Raw genomic sequence first — 18479 nt, forward strand, 5'->3', positions numbered from 1 at the left:
TGAGGTAGAAGGCACGGGTCACTGTGAGTTTTGCTCCCCAAAACAAAAGCAATGTTAGAGGCAGCAGCCATGACCTTTCTCGAGGATGCAGGGATGGTGCAAGTCATTACCAAGGCCACTCTGGCCAGAGAACAAGGCAACTGCAAGGACCAGGGGTGCAGAAAGTATAAGGTGAGTCCAGTCCATGGGGTCTCTGCCCATAGGTCTAAATCACAACACCTCTCTTTGCTCTTCCTGGGAATTAACTACAAATCATTCTTAAAAGCAAGCAAAAACATGTCAGTAGATAAACAATACTTTATAATATATTTTAAGTGATTATCGTATATTTAAATTTCTTAGTGGTCTAAGATTCATTAATGTCTCCTCTTTCTACTGCCTTTATTTCCCAGGTTTTCATGGATAGGGATTTATTTGTCATTTCCCTTCCAGTATTTATTTGATTGTCTGATCTTGTTTCTAGGTATTTTCCCCTGCCTGTTTGACCTTGTTTCTCATGGTTTAACATTAATAATCCCCAAACTATAGAACTTAAAGTAAAGAATCAGCCCAGAACATTGGTGGGAATGCAAATTCTCCAGTCATCCTGACTGAGTTGGAATGCTGGCTCCATCTCTTGGAAGTTGTATAATCCTGAGGAAAATTATTTTTCCTTGTCTATGTACCAGACTTGTCGATCTTGGAGAGTTGTGGTGGGAACTCAATACATTCATACACAAAAAGCACTTAGGGCAGAACTGGCCACAATGTACGTGCTGTATCAACCTCTGCTATGTACTTGCTGAGCGATCTGTACGGCTGACGATTCTCTAATCAAACATGGCCATCTCCTCTATAATCTCTTCTAATTTGGGTTTAGTCAAGGAGAGAGGACTCTGCCCAGCATACAGTATTTGTTTCTGGCAATAGGTAAGAAGAAGAAAGGGATACAAGATTTAGAAAAGGGAACAAGTAGAAAGTGGAACTCATCACCAAGTTGTGTCTGTTATATCTGCAGACAAATCTAAATAGAACCCTTGAGAGGAAATGCCCATTACTAATGGGGCTCACATCTTACCACGATCATAATGAAGTCTAGTTTAACATTTGAAGATCACGAGACATTAAAAATATAGACTCGAATGTAGGATTTTTGTGGTGAAATCTATGAATAAAAAAAGCATTTAAATATATATCAGAACTATTTAAGTGATACTGTGCTTGCATATTCAAATAATATTCATATTTATTTGACATTGATATTGTGGGGGTTTTATTCATGTTGACATGTATTTGTTTCTTCTCAACCTAATTAATCAAAGGATTTGGGGATTTTGACTTTTGGGATTTTGAAACCTTATCTACTTAAAATATGGACTCTTCTTTATTTTTAAGATTTTATTTATTTATTTATTTATTTGAGAGACAGAGAGACAAAAAGAGTGGGAGAGTGAGCAGGGGGAGAGGGACAGAAAGACTCTTAAGCAGGCTCCACGCCCAGTGCAGAGGCTGATGCTAGGCTCTTCACAACCCTGAGATCATGACCTAAGCCAAAATCATGAGTTTGATGCTTAACCGACTGAGCCACCCAGGTGCCCCTAGAACCTTTTTTATAATCAGGAAATATAGAATAATTAAGGTTAGTGTCATAATACCATTTTGGCACAATTGTAATTTTAATAAGGGTAAATCAAGAATTGAAAATGATCACTGTTTGTCTTATCCATTTTCGTACTTATGCTTTAAGCCTCTTACTTACATTACCAAAGATGAAATCCATTTAAACTTCTGAGCATGAATCAATTTTGTCTTGCCACTTCACTGGTGCATTCTAAAAATCAATATACACTAAGTTCTTTTAAAAATTGTGCTTCCTTTCATTTTTGAGAATCTACGCTATGAACTAAAAAGAGTAATTTGGCATGGATTCCATTTTATACAAAGACAAATTTCCATTATAACAATATTGACAAATTACTTACATACAAGCTTCCAGGCAGAATTAACTTGTAATAAAAGCCCTGTACTAGATCTCACTTTAGCAAACTTTGAAAAATCACCCATAAATTTTTGCATCCTGAAATTCCACCATCTGCAGCATGATTCAATATTATATAACCTTTGCCAGACAGGACTATTAAATGACTCAATTGTACTTACAACTAAGATAGGGCAATTTAATCCCAATTTATTAAATATAAACAGGTCCAGAAACTCTATTTTATCTGTAGTCCATTTTTTTGCATTCTTATATTTTTGATATAGTTTTTACATCAATGAATTATACCCACTGTCCAGACACCTTGATTGGCATAATTTAGTAATTACATTACACCTTATAAAAGAGCTGTTTGGTAAATGCAGGAACTACAGAGGAATGATATACGATCTCAGGATATACATTTGTATGTAAATTGTAATTATCCTATGTAGAAGAGCATATGCAAGATCTAAAAATGTTCTCTTATAGAATAAATAATGGCTGAACATTACCTTTCTACATCATGAAATGGATAATAAACCATTTTTATAAATTCACTTTTGTGCTATCAGCAGACCCTAAAAAGCCTTACTTTGTCAGTACCTGAATCATTTCTTTAGGAAACTGCACAGTGAAAGCCTATTGCTTGTAAATTAAAAAAAAAAAAAAAAAAAAAAAAAAAAAAAAGAAAAGAAAAAAAATCAAATCGCAGCAGGCAAGCAGAACAGGAAATGATAACAGACTCCTTCCTCACTGCCTCACCAACTATCTCATATTTAGTCTGTAGATTAAGTCATGGAAGATTAAAGCAGAAGCTTGCTCAGGGCATGTAGGAAATGCAAAATACTTGATTTGCAAAAATGTAAAGTGTAAAAGAGGAAAAATGGGTTGGAAAAGCAATCAAGTTTAAAAAGTCCCTGAAGAATCCAAATATCACTCTATTATATTTTTGAGGGATTGCCATAGCTTGAAGATAACCCATTAAATCTATCAAAGTAACCGACAGGAGGGCAATCCAAATGATAAAGCCATTCTAATGAAATGCAGACAAAGATGAAAAAGAATTAAAAGTGACAAGTAAAATCCTTTAGAGAACAGCCTTTAACTACTGTAATCAGAAGACGATTACTTACCTTGTCAATTAACAGCTGTGTGCCTCCTTTGCACATAGACAAAAGATCCTGCAAAGTGTCACACAGACACTTGTAAAATATACAAAATGCAGTCATTTGAGTGGTACACAGAGTATGCATGCTTCCAAGTGAAACATCCAAACATCCTTGAATCTACCAAGCCCACAATTAACTATGCTTCAATGGGTTAACAGTCGCTCTTGCGGCATGAACATAGCAGGTTTGGGAAGTAATTAAAAGCCGCAAAAGAATTACATTTCGATTCATCAACTCCAAGAATGTTTCTCAACAACTAGAAAAGCTCTACTTAAGTAGCGGGAAAAAGTTTCTGCCCAAAACTATTCAGAAACTTTCACTATGTATCCAAGAGAAACAGTACATGAGATTCCCTATTTGGTGTACTTTAAAACTAAAAATCTAATCATTTTCTTTGGCAAACAACTGTAAATCTTAAAGAAGTAGGGGGAAGAAAGTAGGACTTCTTGAACACAGAAAACAGCTCAATTTGTAAATGCTCCCTGCTTTTTCAAGAGAACTTTGATTTGGACAAGCATATCCTAAACCCGCAGAATAAAAGCTGAACAGGGTTACCTGATTTTGGAAGATTAACCTTAGGAGAGTTGAAGGAAAATGAAATCAAGCACAAAATCAATTCATCCCCTGGAAATGAGAAAAAGCTATAAATTTTTTTCCCAAAGTCCATAGTTGTCTTTTCCACTATAATGAAATGATAGTGTAAATGATTATTTATAGAAATTGGCATACACCAGGTTTCACTATGGGATTTTTATTACAAACTAGTAACAAATAGTATTTCATTGAAGAAGTTTTAAAAATCTGATTTGAAAAAGAAAAATAGGAATATGTAAAATGGAAATCAGAAAAATAATGAGTTCTATTAGACAACTCATTTAATTTAGAGAAATTACTTTGTTAAATGTAACTAGTTGCTATTATCTAAGCATTTCAAGGCATTTATAGAGACTTTATGAAGTCAGTCTCAGTCATGCATCCTGCTTACCTGACCTTTTTGATAGAAAAATCTATGTCGGTTGCAGTAATATAAGAATAAATGGTTTGAATTCCAATACTGATGGAATAAACCTATTTGCAAGTGTCATTGAGACCAAGTTCTCACACTCAGTACTGTTAACCCTTGCCATGTCAAGAAATATGATTAGGAGCCATCACCTGGGAGAGGTGGCAGGCTGGTATCCCATGTGTCTGCGGGGAGGGCCTGCGATCTATGGATCCTGCTTACCCGTATAGCACCGTTTATCATCCAATATCTCTTTCAGTATCCCAATTTCACAACTTTTGATTCTCCTGGGGCTTGAGGTTTCTCTTGAAATCTAATCAGCATGCTAGGCTTCTATCATTCTGTCTCCCACTCCTCAACCACTGTCCATGCACCCACTCCCACTCTTGAGACTGGCAACAGGAGGTGCTCACTGGCTGTGAAAACCTCCTAGAATCATGTTCCTTGCCACAGCTGAGTTACTCCATCCTCTGAGCTCTATCTTTAGATAGAGCTGCTCTGTGTGCCCACCCAGATTTTGAACACTTGCACAGTTCACCAAGACCAATGAGGTCTACAGGCTATCTAGTTATCCTTATTTTAGTTCATCTATCCCCAGATTCTGCCATCTTCCTGTTTTCACAAGGCTTTATAATCAAACCGTCTAAACATATAACATGGCTGAAATCATGGTCCTATAGTGACTCTGAGCCTTAGGTCCTATAGTGACTCACCGCATAGGCCCTACCCACATATGAAATGCATTTGGAGCTCTTTCACCACCATACCTTTCCCTTCTCTGGGATTCAAAACAAAGACATACTACAGAAGTCAGCTCCTTCCTAAGGTATCAGCTTAATCCATAGGTTACAGCTTTGAATTTCTGAAAACAAAAATATCTTCAATGATTAAATGTCTCCACGTGTCATTTTATTTTTATGCTTAGATTAAGTTAGAGGAAATTTAGAATTTATATTGGTTGCAGTTCTTTACAACATTTACAGGTTTTGCTAAGCGGGAATGTGAAAAGGTCTTATTCAGCCACATAAAGTTAGACACACTTATCCTCAAATACATTTCTGAATAAGTATTATAATGACCAATTTGGGAAGAAGTGGAAAATAAGAGTGGAGTGTACAGTAACAATCAGTATCGTCTGTTCTTGGTTTGGTCCTTAATTTCTTTATAACCCTACTGAGTCTTTAACATTATAGCATTCTCCCCAACATAATTAGAAATTCAGAACCAGGAGAGTTCCTTTGGAAGGGAAGACACAGTCAGCGAACTGAATTTATTAACAAATTTGATTATAAACATCCACTATTTCTTACAAAGTTCACACCCCTTCATTAATTCCAAATAATTATACATATTCATTCAGGAAAACCTCATAACATTATATTTTTTTATTGTGGAGTGTGTGTGTATGTGTGTGTGTGTGTTTACAAGTAGGCTCCATACTCTACTACCATTTTTGCCCTTGCTAGGCCAATTAGCAGAATTTCAAATTATGTAGCGGGCTAAAAATGTTTCTCATTAAAATCCTCTTTGTTGTAAAGAGGATCTTCATGTCAAGAGTTTACAAAAATACACACCCTTGGAAACTCCTGATTCCAAATAACACTGAACAGAAAAACATCCAACAGAACACAGTTGTTATGAAAATACTTCTGTTAATGGTAGATATTAGTCCTTAAGCTGCCTATAAACATGGATACCTACAAATCGAAAATCAAGGGACTTGTCAAGTGCTGCTCATTTAATGGCAGAACTCGGATGTTACTGGTTGGAGAGTTCGCATTGTGCAAATCATGGTCTTTGTTCTTTGGATTCCCTGAGAAAGATTTACATAAGGATCAGAGCTCTAATAAAGACAGCCAGGAGGAAAGTAACAAGCACAAAGCAGTTCATTAAGGACAGTACACTCAAGGTGCGAGAGCAGGCCCAGTGGTCAGAACTGCCCTGAGGCTACAGGGGTCCTTTCCTTTTGTGTCAATGGGGTCTTGTGTCATGGACAGGGTGGTCTAATGGAGGCTGCCTCCAATTTGGGGGACTCCTCCCACAGGTTGGGAGGGGGAGTTTTTGACCCAAGATTTGTACTCTAACCATCGTGGCAGCCTTTCTCCATGGAGGGTGGAGTCGGGGGCGGGGGGGGGGGGGGAGTTGTAACTGCAATGCAAATGCATTATAATTTGTATAGGGGTTACCCCGCAGCAGCTTCGAAGGGGACCGTTCATGCTCTGCATCTGTGACTTTTTTTTTTTTTTTAAAGATTTTATTTTATTTATTTGACAGAGAGAGAGAGAGCCAGCGAGAGAGGGAACACAAGCAGGGGGAGTGGGAGAGGAAGAAGCAGGCTCCCAGAGGAGGAGCCTGATGCGGGGCTCGATCAAATAACGGGGGGGATCACAGCCTGAGCCAAAGGCAGATGCTTAACGACTGAGCTACCCAGGCGCCCCCGCATCTGTGACTCTTGATCTGTTAGCCCCAGGGTTTAGAAGCACTAGGCTTCTAACAGATAACTTATTTATCACCATTCTTACCCCCAACTCATGTCTAACTAACTGTCTAATCTATCGTTCCCTCCTCAAGGACTTGGGACTCTATAGTCTTTCAGGTCAAGGGATGATGTTTCCTCGGGGCATTCCTTTCACTACTCATATTTAGCGTCTCCCTAATGAAATTATCTTTAGAGGGTTAAATTTCCTTTATACCCCCCATGGGAATTCCATTTTTATATTTAGATCACTATGAATATTTTCCATTTAATAGTGCAAGATCTCTGGGCATCATATTTTTTCCAAAAAAGAGGTGTACATGAATTATGCTTAATTTTATTTTTAACCACTTAGGTTAGCCCTACAGGTTAGCGTCATTAGAAGGAAAGTAACAGTGAAATTTCGGATCTAGGAACCTTAACCCCTCTCTCTCCCACCTCTAGCCACAACCTGATGGTGCATGGCATTTCAGATGAAGAGAGGTTTTTCTTCTTGTGTTACTTCATGTGGGGCATACAACAAACTGTATAACACAGTCTTCCAATCCTTAGCACAAAAAAGAATACAAATATTTTATTTTGAATTCTGGATTTGAATGAAAAAAATATCAAGAGAATATGAGAACAATAGCTGTTTGTGAGAAAAATAAAGGGATGCTTGAGACCAACTTTGCCCACTTCACAATTCTCACTTTGAGAAAGCCTAACCAAGAAACATATGTGGACAAAACAAGAGGATCTTTCATTGGGTAAATGATCTCTCTCGCATTTGAACATACATTTATATTTAAGTTTTAAAACAATTTTGTATGATTTGACAGTTTGTATTCACTCCATTTCATCAGCTCAATATTTTTAGTTAGTGTTTATTTATAGTCTGCAGGGAGTTTACCAACATCCCTTCATGTGACACTGGGGTAATATCTTGATGTCGTGCAGAAATAAGTGCTGCACAGTTCTTCAACAATTAAGTCCCCAAATTTACAGGCAGAAAGACAGAGGAGAGGTTCACTCCACACTCCATCAAGAAACAATTCTTAGAATTGGATAGTGTTAAAGTTTCCAGGAAACTTAGAAATCATTCAGGTAAATTCACGTAGTTTGGAGGAAGTGAAGATAGTCTTTGAGATGTGAAGAAAGAAACAAAGAGTTTCAGGTATAAGGAATGTATCAGGGAAGAAACTAAAGTACAGAAAGTTGAGCATAACGTCATTTGCTTTTGATAAGTCAGACAGAATGATCCATAACACTAAAATTAGATTAAATGGTGAAGCGATATAAGAACAATCCATTTTCCAAAGTTGTTCACATTAGAGATCATGCAATTCTGCAGCTGTACCTTAGAACGGTCTTCATTTAAAATTAATGTGCTCAAATCTTGATCCTCTGATGACCTATTTTCCCTTGTTGTTCCCTCATTTCCTTCAACCACTGATTAAGTTCATATATATACTGTGTGCTGCACTTACACGCAATGTCCATACTGGTGAACAAAACCAACCTTAGAGGAACTTATAGGCTTATAGTGGGTTGGAAGTAAACAATAGGGATCAAATAACTAGATAAATGTAAATGCCTTACTCTGATAAGGAAACATACAACAAGTAATGAGAATACCCAATGGAAGGAGGTATACCAAGTAGCAGGGGCTGGGAAGGCATTTCTGAAGAACACATGATCCTGCTGGGTTCCTTCCCTGCCTAGTTGCTAACTGGACTCAACACTACCTTCAATTTTGTTTATGTTTTTCTATTTTCCTGACACTAAATTTCAAATTTCTGACCCTGAAATTGACCAGTGTCCCTGATGAAGGCTGATTTTTTTTTTTTTTAAACCAAACATGAAGACAATCTTAGCTCTATTAGATACACAATAGCAACACCCAACTCCTCTCTATGGCTCCAACATTCATTGGTTAACTGTTCCCCACCTCTAAAAGTCTAGCTTTGCTATAGGTGATTGTAGATCTCCTTGCTAAATTTTATGTATCAAACAAAAGCAATAAGGATACAACAAACTCTTAACATTTCAATGTAAAGAAAACCATCAGTTCATTAATTTTTGACAATTCCTAATTGTGGATGAATTTTAGTATCTAGAGATTTAGACACTTTTGCCCCAATAAGTTTAGGGTGTGTATGTGGGAATTCTTTATTATAAAAAACAAAAATAAAATAACCCAACACATTGTTTTAGACATGTTACAAAACGCACTTAAAATGTATAGGAAGAAGACAGCTCTTTATCAGGGATCTCCTCTCCTATTCCTCAAGATTTCTAGATGATGCATGCTGAGCAGAACTGAACCTGTCCACTCATCAAGGAAATCTTCCCAGGACGCACAACCAACTGCCAAGTAGCTGGATTTCATGACATCCACAGATAAGGGGCCTGACCATGAAGTTTCGGTTGGATCTCTGCAAACTGTTATCCTTATTTTTTTTTTTTAAAGATTTTATTTATTTATTCGACAGAGAGAGACAGCCAGTGAGAGAGGGAACACAAGCAGGGGGAGTGGGAGAAGAAGAAGCAGGCTCCTAGCGGAGAAGCCTGATGTGGGCCTCGATCCCAGAACGCTGGGATCACGCCCTGAGCCGAAGGCAGACGCTTAACGACTGCGCCACCCAGGCGCCCCAGACTGTTATCCTTATTAATCAAAATCCTAGCAAATGTAAATGAAAGAAATGTTCTTTGGATGTAAAAAAGCTTACTATAGGTTTTCCTATACTCAAAAAGGAAGGATTACCTCCTAAAAGCGATGTAATCCTGCACATTTGGTCTTTGATATGGTGTGATTTTTAACTAGATAGACTACATGATCCAAATAACAATAACTGGTATTGATTTGATTCTCACAACAGGCATTTCACAGAAATCCCACAAGGAAAGAGAACAACGAGATGCTCATTTTTTCCAGGTGACTAGATGGAAACAGCAGGATTCTTTTCCTTTGCTCACATTCCACAATAGGCCTTTTTGAAAATTTAATTAATTTCAGTAGGATTCGATTGAAGTGCCTTCTAAATACCCCCAAATTTTATCTACTTCTCACCACCGCCACTGCCCCCAACCTGAGCCAAGCCACCATATTTCTCCTCAATTATCGCAAAAGTCCCTAATTATTTCTGGACTTTTCTACTTTCAGTGTAACCAGCAGCCAGAGTGATTCTGTGGAAACATGAGTCAAATCTCATGATGCTTTTGCTCAAAGCTTTCACTGGTGTCCCAGAACCTGCAAAGTGCTCCGTGATCTAGCTCCCAGTTGCTTCCGTTCCATCTTCTCACCTTCTGCTACCACCCCCAACCTTGTTCACTTTGCACCGGCCACAGTGGCCTCTTGCCGCCCCTTGAACACGCTACCATCAATCTCATCTCAAAGCTGGTGGATAGGCTTTTTCTTCTTTTGGAAAGCTCTTCCCCTAGATACCTGCATGGTAGTTCACTCAAAAGTCATTTTGCAGAAGGGCCTTCTCTGGCCACACTATCTAAAATATTTGTTCTCCTATATCAGTTCTTGTCCCCTTTCTATGTGTTTTTCCCTTGCATTCTAATATCTAAATTCTATATATTTTACTTTTCCACTTTTAAAAATTACCTGTCTGCTCCAACTAGAATGTAAGTCTCATAAGGGCAGAGTATTTATCAGTTTACACACTGCAGTATCTGCACACCTATTGAGTATTTGGCATAGAGGGAGTGTTTAATCAGTATTGTTGAAGAAGTAAAGGAAGCTGCCAGATGTTAAACAATAGATGAAGGCCCTATGGCTAAGAGGGGAGGACCCTGTATTCAAATTAGGTCTTTCTTATTTCCTGGTGTCTTATTTATTAATTTGGGACACCTGCCTAATTTCCTTAAGTAGCACTTGTGACCTTCTAAATATAGGACTTCAGAGAGAATGTTCAAATATAAAACATTTACCCCGGAGCCTAACTGTGGGTTGAGAAATGACAGGGTAATATTTAATCCTCCAGTTCCAATGAGAACATCTAACAGCCACATTTAAGAAGCAGCTCCAGGCCTGCACTTTGATCCTTTTCTCCGCTGCTCCCAAATGGGGTCTCTTTGTCTTGTGCGCCTTGACGAAATTGTGTTCTTTGCTAAACAAGTAGGTAGAGTTTGGAAAAATCAATGGAGATTTGATACACTTTAACATGAAAGTGGCAGTTAGGCTTTGAGCCTTTCAAAGCCAGAAGAGTTACGGATAAAACAGATAGAAATAAATAATTCAAGCAGAGGAAACGAGTCACAAGAGCCACAACCGCTCGTCCAGAATGTGCCCTAATAATAAATGGTTGGCCCCATGTTCCATCTTATTCCATCTCCTGAATGTATCAAGTTGGCCTTGCTCTAGCTCACAAAATCATGGTTGAAATCCAATGGACATTTTGAAAAGTCAAAAAAAAAAAAAATTTTTTTTAAGGCATTCAGCGGTGGAAGGGAAATGAGGGAGGTTAAGGACCAATTTAATTTCTCAGACCCCCTAACTCCCTCTTCTTCCTTCTTCAGCTGTCATTTTATCTGCTTATAGAGGAGCACATAAAGCTGGGGATAGCTTTGGCGGCAACTGAAAAGGTTCTCGTTAGAAAGAAAATATCTAAAATAAGTAATGAAATGTTAAAACACAGCTTAAGCACAATGACAGTATTTTTGTTTTATACTGTACTCAGACTTTTCATTTCATTTGTGTGACTGCAAAATATTTAGATAATATTATAAGGAAGAAAAAAACCCTTAGGTTCTCCTGTCATAGTAAATATCCCTCACTGATGGGAATAAAGTGTCATGAAAACTTGTGTACTGGCAGAGAATAACAGAACAAATACAACACATTCTCTAGTCAAGATTTAAAAAAAAGAAAAAAAAGATTTCATTTTTCTCAACAATTAATTTCAAAGACTATTGCCTGCTGATCTTTAGAGGATAGAGCAAGTTAGTAGCAAGACCAACAATTTCTAAAATTCTTAATTGAGTATTTCTAGTGAGTTGATGCTGCACTAAAGGGAGATAAAACTTGGGATTTGTTTTTCTTAGTACACAATGTACTGATTAAACATCATTCCCTTCAGCACTCAAGTCACTGAAGCACTAATATATAGTGAGGTACTGTGGAAGTCTGGAAAAGTTAGTCTTCATGGTAAGATCCAACTTACTAATGAGAAATTATTTAGACACTTGAGATGTTCTAGCTCATTCTCTCATTAGTAGGTTTGTAAACATTTAGTGTTAACTGATAAAATCATGTCCTCATGACTCCCAATAGCTACAAAAAGCTGCTATTAAAGAGTAATGCCTTCTGAACAATGCCCTTCCTAACGTTACTTATTTACCAGAGAAACTAGTTTGATACAAAAACAGTTCTCAAAAATGTGCACTTAATTAACCTGAATAAATGTGAGAACAACAGTTCAACTAAATGTCATATAATAAAGCTTCCCCAGAGACTTTTCTGTAAATATTTTTAAAGTAAATAGCACTCTAGGTGTTTTTATTTATATTGATATAGTTAAATATTTTTCAATGTTTATCTACTTAATTTCACTTGAATCCCCTTGATGAACTTAAGAAAAGGGAAAACTTGGGGAATGCTAATATAACATTTTTCATTTAAATATATATATATATATTTTTTTTAGGAAGAAGCAGCATTTCTAACATAATTGAAAATTTAAAAAAATTAAGTACCACACAGTATTTTCAAATTGATGATTTTTAAAGTTATTTTTTGAGCTTAAGCAAAACATAAATTGCTATAGTACCAAAGACCACGAGGTTTTCATTCTCTTTCTTTCCATTATTTAAAAATGTTACTGAGATTAATCCATTTCATTAAATCACCTCTCTCAAAACAATATCCAATTAAAAAACAGGCTGATCTAATTATTAAATGTGTAATTTTTGTAAGAGATGTTATATCTTACAAATCTTATAAACTTCTACATTAAACAAAATTGTCAGGAAATGAAATCAAAACCAGAATGAGATATCACATCACCTCTGTTGGGACAGCTATCACCAAAAAGACAAGAGATAACAAGTGCTGGCAAGAATGTGGAGAAAAGGGAATCCTTCCTCATGCACTGCTGGTGGGAATGTAAACTGGTACAGTCACTATGGAAATAGTATGGAAGCTCCTCAAGAAATTACAAATAGAACTTTCATGTGCTTTGGCAACCCCATTTCTGGATACATAAGCAATGGAAAACAAATGATCATCTAAAACAGATATCTGCACTCTCATGAACATGGCAGCATTATTCACAATAGCTAAAGTATGAAAATAACCATCAACAGATAAATGGATCAAGAAAATATGATATATATTTATATCTATATGTAAATAATGGAATATCATTCAACCTTAAAAGGAAGGAAATCCTGCCCTTTGGACAACATGGATGAATCTGGGAAGTATTGTGCTAAGTGAAATAAGTCAGACAGAAAGAGACAAATACCACATGGAATCACTTCCATGTGGGGGAAAAATGTTGAACTCATAGAAAGAGAGCAGAATGGTTATTGCCAGGAGCTGAGGAATGGGGGGAAATGGGGTGAGATTGATAAAAGGATACAGACTTCCAGTTACATTGAAGATGTTCTGAGAATCTAACCTATAGCATGGTCGATATATATATATTAAACCTTAGAATAATTGGAATTTATTGGCTCACATAAACATGGCTATATCCAGACACTTAAATAATATCATCACCCTTTCTCTCTTTCTCATCTTTACTTCTTTCAGTGTTCTGTTTTGTGTGGTGTTGTTTCCTAACGACTGATATATGCCCTGTGGTGTCCACTGGCAGTCCCACCAACTGCATAATACTATTAATACCAGCAGAAGAGCCGATTCTAAGTGTTTGAAGGAGATTACGTGATCATCTCAGAATCAATCTCTGTAATCTGAGAGAGGGAATTCTAAGAATGGCACCACTTTTGATATTATGTGAACCTCTATCAATAAAGTTAAAGATTTGGGAAAAAGAAAGAATGATTTTCTAATAATGACTACATGACAAATAATTAACAATAAATCAACAGATCAAAAGTATTTAAAGATCTACAGGCAAAGGTCAATTTACAGCTGAGTTCTATATAATTTCAAGTAAGAGGTATTTCTGATACAATACAAATATCTAATTTTATTACGAGTCCAACCAAACTGAAGATGACGGTGTAAAACAAAAAAAAATAGACTAATTGCTAATTACAAATATAGCAAAAGTTCTAAAAAAAAAAAAAACCCATTAGGAATCTAGCACAGATCAAATGCAGAAATGCAAGAGTGGTCTGAATAGAAAATGTAACAAAATGAAAGGAATGATCATATAATGATGTCAGCATATTCAGAAAACCCAGTAGAAATGGATAAAGAAGATGTCACGCACACACACACACACACACACGCACGCGCACACACACACACAATGGAATACTACTTAGCCATCAAAAAAAAAAGAAATCTTGCCATTTGCAATGACATGGATAGAACTAGAGGGTATTATGCTAAGCGAAATAAGTCAATCAGAGAAAGACAATTATCATATGAACTCACTCATTGGTGGCATTTAAGAAATAAAACAGAGGGGTGCCTGGGTGGCTCAGTCGTTAAGTGTCTGTCTTCGGCTCAGGGTGTGATCCCAGAGTCCTGGGATCAAGCCCCACATCAGGCTCATCCACTGGGAGCCTGCTTCTTCCTCTCCCACTCCCCCTGCTTGTGTTCCCTCTCTCGCTGACTGTCTCTCTGTCAAATCAATAAATAAAATCTTAAAAAAAAAAAAAGAAAAGAAAAGAAAAGAAATAAAACAGGATCATAGGGGAAGGGAGGGAAAAATAAAACAAGAGGAAATAAGAGAGGGAGACAAACCATAAGAGACTCTTAATCATAGGAAACAAACTGAGGGTTGCTGGGTGGAGGGGAGGTGGGGAAATGGGGTAACTGGGTGATGGACATTAAAGAGGGCATGTGATGTAATGAGCACTGTGTATTATAAAAGACTGATGAATCACTGAGCTCTACCTCTGAAACTAATATTACACTATATGTTAATTAATTGAATTTAAATTTTTAAAATTTTACAAAAAAGTTAGTTCCAGGTTCAGTCTGAACATACAGGGGACAGAGAGGTTATGGGGAGACTAGTTGGAGACTCTTATTGTAGTTTAGGTGAGAGATGACTCTGGCTTGGAATAGGAAGGTGACTCAGACAATCCCTTTTTCTTCATTTTGTTACATGTCACCATGTTTATGTGTGTCCTGGACTCTTTCATAAACCTGACAGTCAATAAGACTAAAATAATGAGGACTTAGAAAAAAAAAAAAAAGGAAAAGAAAACCCACTAGACAAAAATAAGTCTAATATTATAAAAACTTGAGGTAGAATAGCACAGAATAGTTTTTTTTCCTACTGGAAATCTATTTTAGCAAGCATCTTTTTGGTCACCCATTACATGTGAACACACTTCCCCTATGTAGGAAATGACTCATCTTAGGAATTCATACCTCTCTAAGGTATTAGCTGAAGACAGTAAGCTTTACTTACTAATGGTATTTTGCAGAATATATACATGTATGATTTTCACAAATCAATAAAGGGTTCAATCAAAAGTGCTCTTGTGTTTTTTTTTCTTCCTGATTTCCCGTGGTCACTATTTTATTTTAGTTAACAGTTAATCTTTTAAAAATTCATTTTACATGTTTTGACAAATTATTATAAAAATTTCTGCAATTTATTATTTTATCCATTTTTAAAAGTGGGTCAGTAGATAGGACTTCAAACGTTGGCTCTCCATGATCTCTGATCAAAGATTTTTAACTGCTTCCTAATTTCTTTAACAACATCTCCGAATACCCTGACCTCAACACATTTGAAGAATCTGTTTGTCACCCAAGGGCATTTCTGAAGCTTGAGTTTCCGCTTCAGGATACATAATAGAAGAAGATAAAAATAAAAGAGCTCATACCTGCGATTCCCAAGCAGTGCCTTTGTATTTTCTGAATATAGTTGAAACGAGAAAAAATAAAAAAAAACAAAAAAGAATCTCTAGATTTCTTCCTAAATAACAGACTATTATGTATTGTCTTTCTGCTTGTATGTATAAAGGCTCAGGCCACTCTTCTGAACTCATTCTTCTTATTCATTGTGTGTAGAGTCTATTCATATTGTTATTATAAATCACTTATCCAGACACCTGAAGCGAGAGTACATGATCCGGTCCCCTCTGTGGCAGTGACCCAAATTTCAGGTATTAGCCTTGAAGAGAGGCTCAGTTTGAATGAGTTAATACAGGTTTCACACTCTATCAGATACCCACATGTTTAAACATTACTGAAAGAGTATTTCAAGGATAGTTCAGGACTCATTCTTATACGGAAAATGCATTTGTTGAGTAGTTACGCAATTTGTTGGGCAGGAGAAATTTAAAAAGGAACAAGAAAGTCATGGCAGTACTTTCTACTAGTCCTGACTCCTAAAGTTTGAATGGCAGCTACCCAAGTAGGAAGGGAAAAGGAAATGTTACCAGGGTCTCCGAAAAAATTGGAATAGAAAATATAAGATGCCAGTTACCCTTCCATCATTCATTCTTTCTCTCTTTGCTGAGTAATCTCATCTCTTCCTATTTCAGACAGAATCATTTTAAAGGCTGGGTCATGTTAACAACTTCTCTCAAGTCTCAGATCTCCACCCACAGCGGAGCTAAAACTCAACCTTTCTCTTTCCAAGTTCGAACTCTGGATTATGGTCTTTGGCTGACCCAAAATGGGACAAGTCTCGATACTGATAAACTGGCCCAAACAAGTAGACTTTATAAGAAAAATCACAACAATAACAAGAAGGACTACACAATTAGGGTGAAAGTAAGCTTTTTAAAAGGATGTTTTTGAAATAGAAATTCAATATATGTGTGTGAGTATGGACTCTCTTTGGCATACTTGATACCCTCTATTTAAAAAGATTTGAAAATATTTCTGTTCACAGAGAAGCATATTTCATTTTGTTAAAATGCGGTAATGTCAAACATTTTAAATTGGAACTATAACAAAATGAACCTGAATTTGAGAATGAGAAAATTGTGATCTAATGAGACAGAAAACAGGCTACAAGCTAGTGACTGAATTGGCCATTTACTGATTATTGCTGTGACTAATGTTCAGTGGAAAGTACTGCTTTCCTGGATATTTGGGTCCAATAGTACCTAAAATATTTCTGCCCTCCCCCATTCCCATAAGCAAGGTTAATCTCTAGTACACTTTATCATTTTACTTCCTCCGTAGCACAAAACATGATCTAAAAGCTCTTGTTTACCTTTAATTATCTGTGTGTTTGGAAACATACTTAGGCAGTAGGTATCAAGAAACAAAATATCCATACCCTTTGGAACAACTGTTATGCTTCTACCCGAGGGAAATACACTCAGTAATAATAGTTAACATTTATCAAGCACTGAGATGGTGGCAGGCATCTTGCTTACTGTTTTAAGCCTATCCTCTCATTTAACTCCCACTCCACCCCTGCCAGCAGGAACTATTATTACCCTCATTTTCAGAGGATACTGAAACTCTGTGAGAGAAATAATGCCCAATAATGTCCAAGGTCATTCAAATAATAAGTGGCTCAAAATTGAGTTTATCCAATCCTGGCATCTGCGCCTTTAAGCATAATGCTAAATACTGAAGAAAATGCTATAAAAAAGATATATAGCAATTATTTCCAATAGTGGAAAGATAGACTGCAGCATAAAGATCCAAATATAACAATCACAAAATGGAATATTGTGCAGTTATTAAAATAATGTTTATAATGATCCCAGAATAATACTCAAAATGCTTACTGAATACCAATGTTTAAAAGGTACAGAATCTTATATGTGTTGCAATTACATAAATGAAAAAAAATTAATTCTGCATTAAAAAATATTGAAGGAAATGAATCAAATAGTGATTGTGTTTGGGTGGCTGGATTATGAATGGTATTTTTTTCTACTTTTTAAAATTCCCTAATTATCCTTAATGAGCTCATAATAGTAATGGTGTGAATTTTTAATTTCACATACACAGTTTCATCTGAGACATTTAGATTTTAATGACACAGGAGTTTTCCTCCTGGTGGGAGAGCCCTGCCCTTCAAGCACTTTGAGGGGCTTCAAACCCTATTTAACAGAATCCTTCCGGATAAAGAGGTGTAAGAGGTTTTCTCTTTTAAATTGCCCACAGTCATGACAGGCAGGCCCCACACGTTTCCTTCTTGCATAAACAGGGCCTCATGATTAATCAACAGGCCAACACCGGAGACCTGCCCTCTTTTGTCTTCTGCCTACTGGGTATTGGTAAGTCTGTGGTGGGTTTTTTGTTTGTATGTTTTTTATAAATAAATCTTTTATTTTTTTAAGATTTTATTTATTTATTTGAGAGAGAGTGAGAGAGAGAAAGAGCTCACAGGAGCAGGGGGAAAGGGCAGAAGGAAAAGCAGACTCCCCACTGCGCAGGGAGCCGGATTCAGACTCCATCCCAGGACCCCAGGATCATGACCTGAACCAAAAGCAGATGCGTAACTGGCTGAGCCGCTCAGGTGCCCAAGGCTCCGTGTTTTGTTGGTATAAGAAAGTGCCTGCCCATCCTCTGTGTTGTCCAGTCACAATCACGCTCAATGGATCCAAATCCAGTCACCAGCTTTGAGCAGCAGATTTCAGGCCCTTATTTCAGAGGCACTAGCCTCTACCCTTGGGTCAAAACTCAGCTCAACTTCTGGACCAGGCTGCAATATTCTAAGTATCTCTAAATATTTTTTTCTTCACAGTTCAAAGTTTCTAGGCTAGTTGGACACAACATTGACTCTTTTCTCAATAACACTTTCTTGGATGACTGTG

Source organism: Ursus americanus, chromosome 3 (assembly GCF_024610735.1).
Source record: "Ursus americanus isolate L20-20 chromosome 3, mUrsAme1.1.p, whole genome shotgun sequence".
Classification (NCBI taxonomy): domain Eukaryota; kingdom Metazoa; phylum Chordata; class Mammalia; order Carnivora; family Ursidae; genus Ursus; species Ursus americanus.